General features: G+C 46.1%; 1 long non-coding RNA gene across 1 annotated transcript; it reads right to left on the bottom strand.

Moving 5' to 3' along the window:
- Positions 1-1,674: 1,674 nt before the first annotated feature.
- On the bottom strand, positions 1,675-5,700 carry LOC120966488 (uncharacterized). Its single transcript, XR_005760250.2, has 2 exons — positions 3,992-5,700; positions 1,675-3,790 (listed from the first exon to the last, which is right to left on the bottom strand). It is a non-coding gene; the product is annotated as an uncharacterized lncRNA (long non-coding RNA).
- Between the last annotated feature and the right edge of the window lie 4,936 nt (positions 5,701-10,636).

The following is a 10,636-nucleotide window of genomic DNA, read 5'->3' as shown; positions in this document are numbered from 1 at the left end:
ACGCTCGAGGTTCAGCACACCGAGCGGTGCATTAAGGACATAAGCCTTCTGTGCAGCAATGAGGACAATCCTCAGTTTACGGACCCAGTCCGCATAATTGCTACTATCAACTTTCAACTAAATTTTCTCTAGGAACATATCTTAGTAGAACTAAAGCGTAAGCTACGACATAATTTGCAAAGACCTTTTGACTATGTTCATGATAATTAAGTTCATCTAATCAAATTATTTAATGAACTCCCACTCAGATAGACATCCCTCTAGTCATCTAAGCGATACATGATCCGAGTCAACTAGGCCGTGTCCGATCATCACGTGAGACGGACTAGTCATTATCGGTGAACATCTCCATGTTGATCGTATCTAGTATACGACTCATGTTCGACCTTTCGGTCTCTTGTGTTCCGAGGCCATGTCTGTACATGCTAGGCTCGTCAAGTCAACCTAAGTGTTTCGCATGTGTAAATCTGGCTTACACCCGTTGTATGCGAACGTTAGAATCTATCACACCCGATCATCACGTGGTGCTTCGAAACAACGAACCTTCGCAACGGTGCACAGTTAGGGTGAACACATCTCTTGAAATTTTAGTGAGGGATCATCTTAGTTATGCTACCGTCGTTCTAAGCAAATAAGATGTAAACATGACAAACATCACATGCAAATCATAAAGTGACATGATATGGCCAATATCATCTTGCGCCTTTTGATCTCCATCTTCGAGGCGCGGCATGATCACCTTCATCACCGGCATGACACCATGATCTCCATCATCATGATCTCCATCATCGTGTCTTCATGAAGTTGTCTCGCCAACTATTACTTCTACTACTATGGCTAACGGTTAGCAATAAAGTAAAGTAATTACATGGCGTTTTTCGTTGACACGCAGGTCATACAATAAATTAAGACAACTCCTATGGCTCCTGCCGGTTGTCATACTCATCGACATGCAAGTCGTGATTCCTATTACAAGAACATGATCAATCTCATACATCACATATATATAATTCATCACATCCTTTTGGCCATATCACATCACATATATACCCTGCAAAAACAAGTTAGACGTCCTCTAATTGTTGTTGCATGTTTTACGTGGCTGCTATGGGTTTCTAGCAAGAACGTTTCTTACCTACGCAAAAGCCACAACGGTGATATGCCAATTGCTACTAGTAGACCGCCCGTGCGTTGCTACGGGCTACAATACAATGCATATAAATGAATTAAACAAATGACTAAAGTTGTCTTCAAGGTCGAAGCTCATTTCTCCTTTGTATATTTGGGCATGTTTGGATGTCAAACGGACGGCCGGTAGGCTCTCCAAAATTCAGTTGTGTGGACAATCGCTGCAACATAGCTAACACTTTATTTGCAATCAACCACTCTCTTCCCATAACATCCTTTCTTCCTGTCATTGTAGCCCAATTGTTGAGCTCCCTCCATAGTCACACATTTCCTCACACCGCCAACCCGTCAACCACGTTGGGGGACACCCGAAGACAACCGTCCTTATCGTCGCCCTCTCGCTAGGAGGGACAAAGAGCGAGGCATAAACATACACATACGTAAGTTAATTCATTATTTCATTAATTGATTAAATGTCTTGTATCCTCTACATGGACAAAAAATACAACAAAAATAATATCTTCATTCTACAGAATGAAATTGAAAACTTGTGAACAAAATCACAAATAACTGTTGAAAAGTAAGAAAACATGAGGATCCTTAAATTGGTGATACGATTTACATGATACTAACTCCTTCCATATACATAGGTCCCCTATCAAAATACTGAGACAAAAGAGAAGTGATTAATGCCCATCTCATGGGCCTTGCATACTTGGACAGACGATGTAAATGAAATCCATATATTAGCTAAATTATAAGGTGCTTCCAATCAAAACAAAACATTTATAAGGGAAGGGGCTACTACAACTTGTACAGTCCTGAGCCACCACGCTGCTAACACACTCATTGTCCAGTGTATGCAAGTCATCTCTTCCTCTCCCCATCACAAGTGACATGTTCAAACTCCAAAGTCGATGGATTGGATCCTTCAATGCGAAGACACCAAATTTTGAGCTCCAAGGTGCAACCTTGCAGCCTTCGTGGCCAGAGAGGCCAGATATAGTGCACTTTTGAGAACGAGAAACATTCACATGATGCAGTATATTGGCCAAGGTAGCATACTATCAAATTTAGATCCGATTATATTTTTATACCTCTCATAACATAGAGATTGACAAGATATGATGATTATCACTTGAGAATATATACCAGCAACAAAAACATCCACAAAATATAAACACATATCACTTTTAAAAAGGTAAAACTTTGAGACACAGCAAAACACTATATGCCTAGATGTAAAAAATGACAAAAGGAGAATAGGAATAAATATGAGGACGTGGAGTATTTGAACCCGAGCTCACATGCTCCTTGATGAACAGTAAAATCCAAAAACACATAAAAAATAAAAAAATCTGATTTTTTTATAAACATCTATGAAAGTTTTAACTTCTTGCAAATGTTTTTGATGAAATGACATTCGTGTAGGTCTGGGCAAAAAAATTTCGACGCTCCAGAAGATTCGTTCTCGGAAGCATTTTGGAGCATCGGTTTTTTTCTTTTTGTCCAGACCTCCACCAATGTTATTTCATCACCAAAATTTGCAGGAAGTTAAAACTTTCATCGATGTTTAAATATGATTCATGCATAGACACCTTGCTGGAGAGGACAATCTGACAGAGATGGAAAAGAGGTGTGAAGGAGGGATTCTCCTGGTTGTCATTTTCATCGCCAAGGGTGCTAGTATAGGGAGGATATGGAGGAGGTACTCGTGCTCACCGTAGGTGACCATCCCCGACCGGCCATGAATCATCTCCTCGCAGTGTGATGGAACTGACCATCCCCAACCGGCCATGAATCATCCTCGCAGGTGATCGTCCGCGACCAGCCATGGATCATCCTCGTAGTGCGATGGAAGTCCATATACGAATGAATTGAAGTATCTAGAAAATAAAACTAAAGATATTTTTAAAAGAAATAATAATAAGTAAGAAGAATGGTGTCAAGGGAGGGAGGCTGGATCTAACGTGCAGCGGAGGACTGATCATTATGTATATACTTTGGCTGTGTTAAACAGTAGAAATATTTAAATGTTTGACCAATTTTTGCCGTGTTAAACAGTACATAAATATGACGTATGAGCATGTGCGGCGGACTGCTCACTATGTATATATTTTGGCTGTTCAGCATTGAGAAGATGACACTGATCCAAAATGATTATATCAATTTAGCATCATTTGTTCAGATGATGCGGAAATATTGTGAGTATAGAAATAAGACAAATATGACATATAGTACACTAAATAACGCCTTGAATTTCATAAAAGTCTGTTGGCCAACTAATCAACAACGAAATTCTTAAATCAACCAAGAATTCTACCCTGCACTCAAATCTTCAGTTGACCAAATGATATATATCAAGATGAGAATAATGTACCATGATGCAAAAAAAAAAGATGGAACCAATATGCTACAGGAAGTTACTGAAACAACAAAGCAAACATGAATTATATCACCTAGAGTGGTCATCCACAGTGGCAGCAGCTTTTCCTTCAGCGCACTTGGTAATATAGCAGGCAATCTAGACACTCCATGATTAGTTTCCAAATCCATAATTTCAATGAGAGAAAACAAGAATGGAAGCTACAAAATGTATCGATATCTACCTATGAGCAGGCTCACGGGTACTGCAGATTGTTTTCAAAGTCGTACTCTCTCCCTGTATTAATTAGTATGTTATTTCTATAAGCAAATTAGGCAGCGGCAGTGCCTCAATAAGAATAATTATGCCATTCAAAAATAATAAGAAGAATCATTATACAGGACACAATGGCATACATGGCAGCATGAAAATCACGGCTCACAAGATTCAGAGATATACATACCAAGAAAAAGACAAAGAAAAGCTGAAGAACCACACCTGCATTAGTGCATCGTCCCGAGCACAACACAGATAGACGAACGCCCTTGAGGTCGGGGCAGAGCGAGAATCCTACCAGGCCAGAGGCGTGCTCCAAATCATGGACGCATGCGTGCATACTAACATCTCCACAAGCTTGTCCGTGCAGCTGCAGCTTCATTCGCTCTCGCAACTGCTCGGGTCGACGCAGCTGCCCGGCCGCTGATCCATCCCCTCGCTGCTGCTCGGGTTGTCGTGGCCTCTCCTCTTTACCTTCGCTCCTCAACTTGTGCATCGCATTTGCCACCTGGTCTGGCCGCCCCCGCCAACCCGGGATCCTTCCAACGCAATATTTCCCTCGGTATACTGAAAATCTGCAGAAGAGGTTGTGAAACATCATCAGCCATCAGGAGGGTACCCTGCATACAGAAGACCAAGATTGGTACGTGCATATAAAACTGAGAACCAGCAGATTTGATTCAAACACAAAAGAAAATGGGCAAGCTTATGTTATCCTGCTGAGCCACAGCAGGCACTACCCCTCCTCATTTCGGGAGGAACAGAAGGAGGAACAGTAGCACAACCAGAAACACCCCACCACGGCTCGGGACGAAGACCACCTCGTCGGTCGAGCATGGAGACGAGGAAGGCCGAACCTGCAATTGAGGGAGGTCGCAACGACGTTAGCAGCGCTGCCACACCCAAGATGGAGGCGGCTAGACGAGAGACGGGGGCGGATAGGAATTCAGGGGATTGGATCGTGGCCGGCTTCCGGATCAGATCATTGGCGGGACCGAGATGGGAGGGGATGCGAATTCAAGGGATGAGAGATGTGGAGTGGGGATCACGAGAGCTTATCCATCTCTTGGAGGGGCCGTCATCCATGCCGAGCAGCAGCAACAAGGTTCTGTTGTCGTGGTGGTGCACCGGTGCTTTTGGGGGGCTGCTACGGGCCGCCGTTCTCGTCGCCACCGGCGGAGGTCTCGGAGGTCGCAGACGAGAAAGACATTGGACGGCCGAGGGCGGGAACCATGGTTCCGCGATGGCGATTACCAGTTTCTGGCGTTGTCCTTGTTGTTGGTGGATGCCGGGGTGAAGGTGTAGATGGAGATTCAGCCGCGGTCCACCAAGCGTCTGCGCAGGCTCAGGCGGCCTCGCCGAGGAGGCCTCTGGGCGGTACAATGGCGAACTCCGGGTCATCGACCAACTCCAGAGCCTATCATGCCGCGCCACGCGACGACCACATCCCGACGCCCAAGAGCGGCCGTTCCCTTGTCCGTGGTGGATCCCTTCGGGAGGGGGTATAAGGGCCCAACGGCGGATGGCTCTGGGTGGAGGTCGCGGCCATCACGACGCCAGTGAAGACCGTGGTTAGCGGTGTTGCAGGCGATGATGCGTGCAGAGGAGGACCAGGAGGCTGCGGCCGCCATGGCGTCCGAGGGGAACGGGGGCGGCGTCGCTGGCAGGAGAGTAATGGGGGTGGGGTGTGAGCGTTGGGGAGGATTTTTTTTCTTTCACCGGTTTCACGGGAATAAAAATCGGTGAGGGATGGAGAGTTCGATCGATGGGGCAGATGTAGGAACGAACGACTTACGGAGTAGAGAAGTTTAGGAGTAGAAAGATTAAGTAAGGTAAGAATCGATGTGTTAGGAAAGTTAGTATTTTGAATTGATTTTCATGAAAATGGTAACGTGATATTAGTATCTTCCCGTTTGTGACATATTTGGTTAGGAAAGTTTGCACATGTTAAGGAAGTTTTTATTGGAAGGATGAAAAAAATCAACGTGGGGATATGATGATGGAAGGTGAAACGAAAATAAACCGGACGAAAAAAAACCCAGACGAAAATGGTGGGACTATTCAACCAACTCGTCCATTAGAAGTAGAGATTTACCCTTCATAAGGACCCTCTTCATCGAATCCGATCCGAAGTGGGAGAGACAGACACCCGCTAGCCACCTTATGCATCAAGTGCATGTTAGTCGGTGGAACCTGTCTCACGTAAGAGTACGTGTAAGGTCGGTCCGGGCCGCTTCATCCCACAATATCGCCGAATCAAAATAAAACTAGTAACAGTAAGCAAATTGAACAAATCATCGCCCACAACTACTTTGTGTTCTACTCGTGCATAGAATCTACGCATAGACCTAGCTCATGATGCCACTGTTGGGTAACGTAGCAATAATTCAAAATTTTCTTACGTGTCACCAAGATCAATCTAGGAGATGCTAGCAACGAGACAGAGGGAGTGCATCTTCATACATTTGAAGATCGCTAAGCGGAAGCGTTACAAGAACGCGGTTGATGGAGTCGTACTCGCGGCGATTCAAATCGCGGAGGATCTGATCTAGCGCCGAACGGACGGCGCCTCCGCGTTCAACACACGTACAGCCCGGGGACGTCTCCTCCTTCTTGATCCAGCAAGGGGAGAGGAGAAGTTGAGGGAGAACTCCAGCAGCACGACGGCGTGGTGGCAATGGAGCTCGTAGTTCTCCGGCAGAGCTTCGCTAAGCACTACGAAGGAGGAGGAGGAGTTGGAGGAGGAGAGGGCTGCGCCAAGGGAAGGGTGTGGCTGCCCTCCCACCCCCTCACTATATATAGGGGGAAGGGGAGAGGGGGCCGGCCCCTCTAGATGGATCTAGAGGAGGAGGTGGCAGCCAGGGGAAACCCTAGATGGGTTTGGGCGCCCCCACCCCCTAGGAAACTTGCCCCCCCCAAGCCGGGAGGGGCGGCTGCCCTAGGGGTGGCGCCCCCACCTCTCCTGGTTACGTGAGAGGGATTGGGAGGGGCGCACAGCCCCTTAGTGGGCTGGTTTGCCCCTTCCCCTTGGCCCATAAGGCCCCCCAACGCTTGCCGGGGCCTCCGAAACCCCTTTCGGACATGCTGGCCATAGCCTGGTACCCCCGGACAATTCCGGACTCCAATACCCTTCGTCCAATATACCGATCTTCACCTCCAGACCATTCCGGAGCTCCTCGTCATGTCCGGGATCTCATCCGGGACTCCGAACAACTTTCGGTAACCACATACTATTTCCCATAACAACTCTAGCGTCACCGAACCTTAAGTGTGTAGACCCTATGGGTTCGGGAACCATGCAGACATGACCGAGACACCTCTCCGGCCAATAACCAATAGCGGGATCTGGATACCCATATTGGCTCCCACATGTTCCACGATGATCTCATCGGATGAACCACGATGTCGGGGATTCAATCAATCCCGTATACAATTCCCTTTGTCCATCGGTATGTTACTTGCCTGAGATTCGATCGTCGGTATCCCCATACCTCGTTCAATCTCGTTATCGGCAAGTCTCTTTACTCGTTCCGTAACGCATGATCCTGTGGCTAACTCATTAGTCACATTGAGCTCATTATGAGGATGCATTACCGAGTAGGCCCAGAGATACCTCTCCGTCATACGGAGTGACAAATCCCAGTCTCGATTCGTAACAACCCAACAGACACTTTCGGAGATACCTGTAGTGCACCTTTATAGCCACCCAGTTACGTTGTGATGTTTGGTACACCCAAAGCATTCCTACGGTATCCGGGAGTTGCACAATCTCATGGTCTAAGGAAACGATACTTGACATTAGAAAAGCTCTAGCAAACGGACTACGCGAACTTGTGCTATGCTTAGGATTGGGTCTTGTCCATCACATCATTCTCCTAATGATGTGATCCCGTTATCAATGACATCCAATGTCCATGGTCAGGAAACCATAACCATCTATTGATCAACGAGCTAGTCAACTAGAGGCTCACTAGGGACATGTTGTGGTCTATGTATTCACACATGTATTACGGTTTCCAGTCAATACAATTATAGCATGAACAATAGACAATTATCATGAACAAGAAAATACAATAATAACCATTTTATTATTGCCTCTAGGGCATATTTCCAACAAGGACTACAGGCATCTCCATTGCCTCAGGAGCTTCAGCTAGTTCCTCAGCTGCACCAAATTCTTCAACAGGACCATCTCTGCTGAAGACAAAGACCACTGCTGGACGATGCTCTCGCCCAAGTCCTCACAAGAGGCAGGTCGCCTTTCAAGTGCCGTCTGAAGAAGATGAAGCTGATGATGAAGAACTTGCTGAAATCATCAGAGACAGGCAAGTCAGGGCCGCTAGAGCCAAGGGCACAAATGTGCCACTGCTTTTGGATCCAAAGTTGATCCTCGACTACATTGACCTCTGGCACAAGGACCCAAACACTCCTATGCCTGACTTCAAGCTGACTCCTGGTCAAAGTCATATGCTGACTGCCTTCATCCAAGAAGAAAAATGGAAATTTGAGAAGGCCAGACAGCTCAAGAAAGCACAGTACAGGAAGGAGAAGTTCCTGAAGAACAACGTTGTCTCTATGAAAACTGATGAAGTTGTGAAGATCTAATCTGAAATCAAAGTCCTCAACGATGATTTCAATGCTTACTATGCTGATTGGAAAGGAGCCAAGGTCAGGTTTGTCAAACTGACTAAGATGTTCACCTCAAATGTTGCAGCCCCATCGCAACAAGAAATTCCTCAGGCTGAAGCATCTGCTCAGCCAACTGAAGAACATGTCAGCACCGCTGATGACAATCAGGCTGCTGAAGAAAATGTGAGTTCCAGGGCTAATGACTGCATTCCAGCCGCTGAAGAAATTGCCAGGGCACCCACTAGTGGTGCGCCTGAAGAAAATGAAGAGGTCAGGGCAACTGCATCAGTTGTGCCTGAAGTAAATCAACCACATTCCTCTGCTCCTCCTGCGCCTACCCCAACTCCAATCCTTCCATCTGCATCAGATGTGAAGAAGACCAAGGCTGCAGAGCGTGCAGCAGTGAAGAAAAGGAAAGCATCAACTCCTTCAGATTCTTCAGCACCGAAGAAGATGAAGAAATTGACAAGCTCATTTGCTCATCCAATTGGTGTTGTTCCAGTTTCCTCCATGCCATCAAAGGAAATCATCCCTTTTGATGAAGAATATGTGATCCCTAGCGGATCTGATGAAGAAAATCCTTCTGCTGCTTCGTCGGAGCAGATGGATGAAGAAATTGAAGTGGATAAAATCCCTTCAACCCCCACAGTTTCCTCGCTTATGCCTCAGTTTACTGCTGAAGAGGCTGGCATTGAAGAAATTGAAGAAGAAGATGTGGACTTTGGCTGTACCACACCAGTGATGAATGATGACTTTCGGGAAAGTCAGCACCTCAATTCTCCACTCTTCACTCCACTACAGCAAATTCCTCAGTCCCCAGCCACTACAGTTCAAATGGGATCTGATGAAGCTCATGAAGACATTCCAGTCGCTAGTGCTGAAGAAAATGAAAATGAAGATTTCAAGAACTAGGCTGCCACTGAAGAGGAACCAAAAATTCCTCAGCCTGAAGAACCTGAGATTGCGATTCCTGAGGTCATCATGCAACTGACTGACACTCCACTTCCCAAGCCAAAGGATCCATTCTCAAGGAAGCAAAAATTCAAGGCTGATGATTTCTTTGGCGAGCACGTATTCTTCACTGATTACAACCCTTATGACTCTGCTAGCATAAGGAAGAGGTGTTTCTGGACTGCCAGCCAGGAAAATTTCTATTCCTCAGTGCTGTTCAACAAAGACAAAGTCTTCAATTATGAGCACATTCCTCACATGGATATGGAATCTCTGCCATGCTTCGGGCCAGTCCTCAGTGTTCTCTACGACGCTGGACTGTTAAATTTCTGCACTGACATATGTGATTGGAATGAAGAACTAATTCTTCAATTTTATGCAACTCTGCACATCACCGGCAACTCTGAAGACGTGAATTCATGGGTGCTGGACTGGATGTCTGAAAACACTCACTACAAAGCACCAGCTACTGAATTGCTTCATGCTTTGCCTCTCAGTCCGCCCCTTGAAGGTGCTTGTTGCGTCTACAATGAACCTGAGCTTATAGATCACTATATGCAAGTGCTGATGAAGCCTTTGAAGCCAGGTCAGGCCCCAAGAACAAAATTCCTTGTGAAGGAATTGATGTATGTGCCTTGGACTGTCTATCGCATTCTGACGAAGACATTGAGTCCTATCAAGGGCCACGACTCGAATGAAGAAGAAGTCGTTGGCATCATGAAGAATCTGCTTTTCAGTATCATTCATGGTGTTCCCGTCAACTTCCATGATTTCTTCATGAGGACTCTGGCCAATGTCGCAATGTCACCGTTTGAGTTGAAGCCTTATGCACCGTGGATTATGAGATTCATCAGAACAAGGTCTTCACTCAACTACAAAGCTGATACACTGAACCATTGCAGCTACTTGCCCCCGATTGAAGTCCTCAATCGGACATTTTCCTCAGCTGATGAAAAGGGCAAGGCTACGGCTATAATTGATGAAGGCATTCGTCCATTGGATGGTCAATTTCGCAAGGCTGCATCCTACTCCACTAATGATGACTCTGCCACTCATGACTCTGCCGCAAATGCACCCAAGCAAAATCCTCAACGCACAGCACCCAGGGTGATGACTGACCGTGAGCTTCTCCTTAGTCTTCACCAGAAGGTTGATCGCAATCACAAATGGGTCAAACGTCAGTTTGGTTCAATTCTTCACAACATGACTGCTACCCACAATGCAGTGAAGAAAAACCATTACTACCTTCATGAAACCCTCAACCGCACCTGGGCTGTTCTGTCGCAC

The sequence above is a fragment of the Aegilops tauschii genome, chromosome 6, assembly GCF_002575655.3.
Source record: "Aegilops tauschii subsp. strangulata cultivar AL8/78 chromosome 6, Aet v6.0, whole genome shotgun sequence".
Lineage (NCBI taxonomy): Eukaryota > Viridiplantae > Streptophyta > Magnoliopsida > Poales > Poaceae > Aegilops > Aegilops tauschii.
The sequence above is the reverse complement of the archived record's forward strand: the minus strand, read 5'-3'. Positions and strand labels throughout refer to the sequence as shown.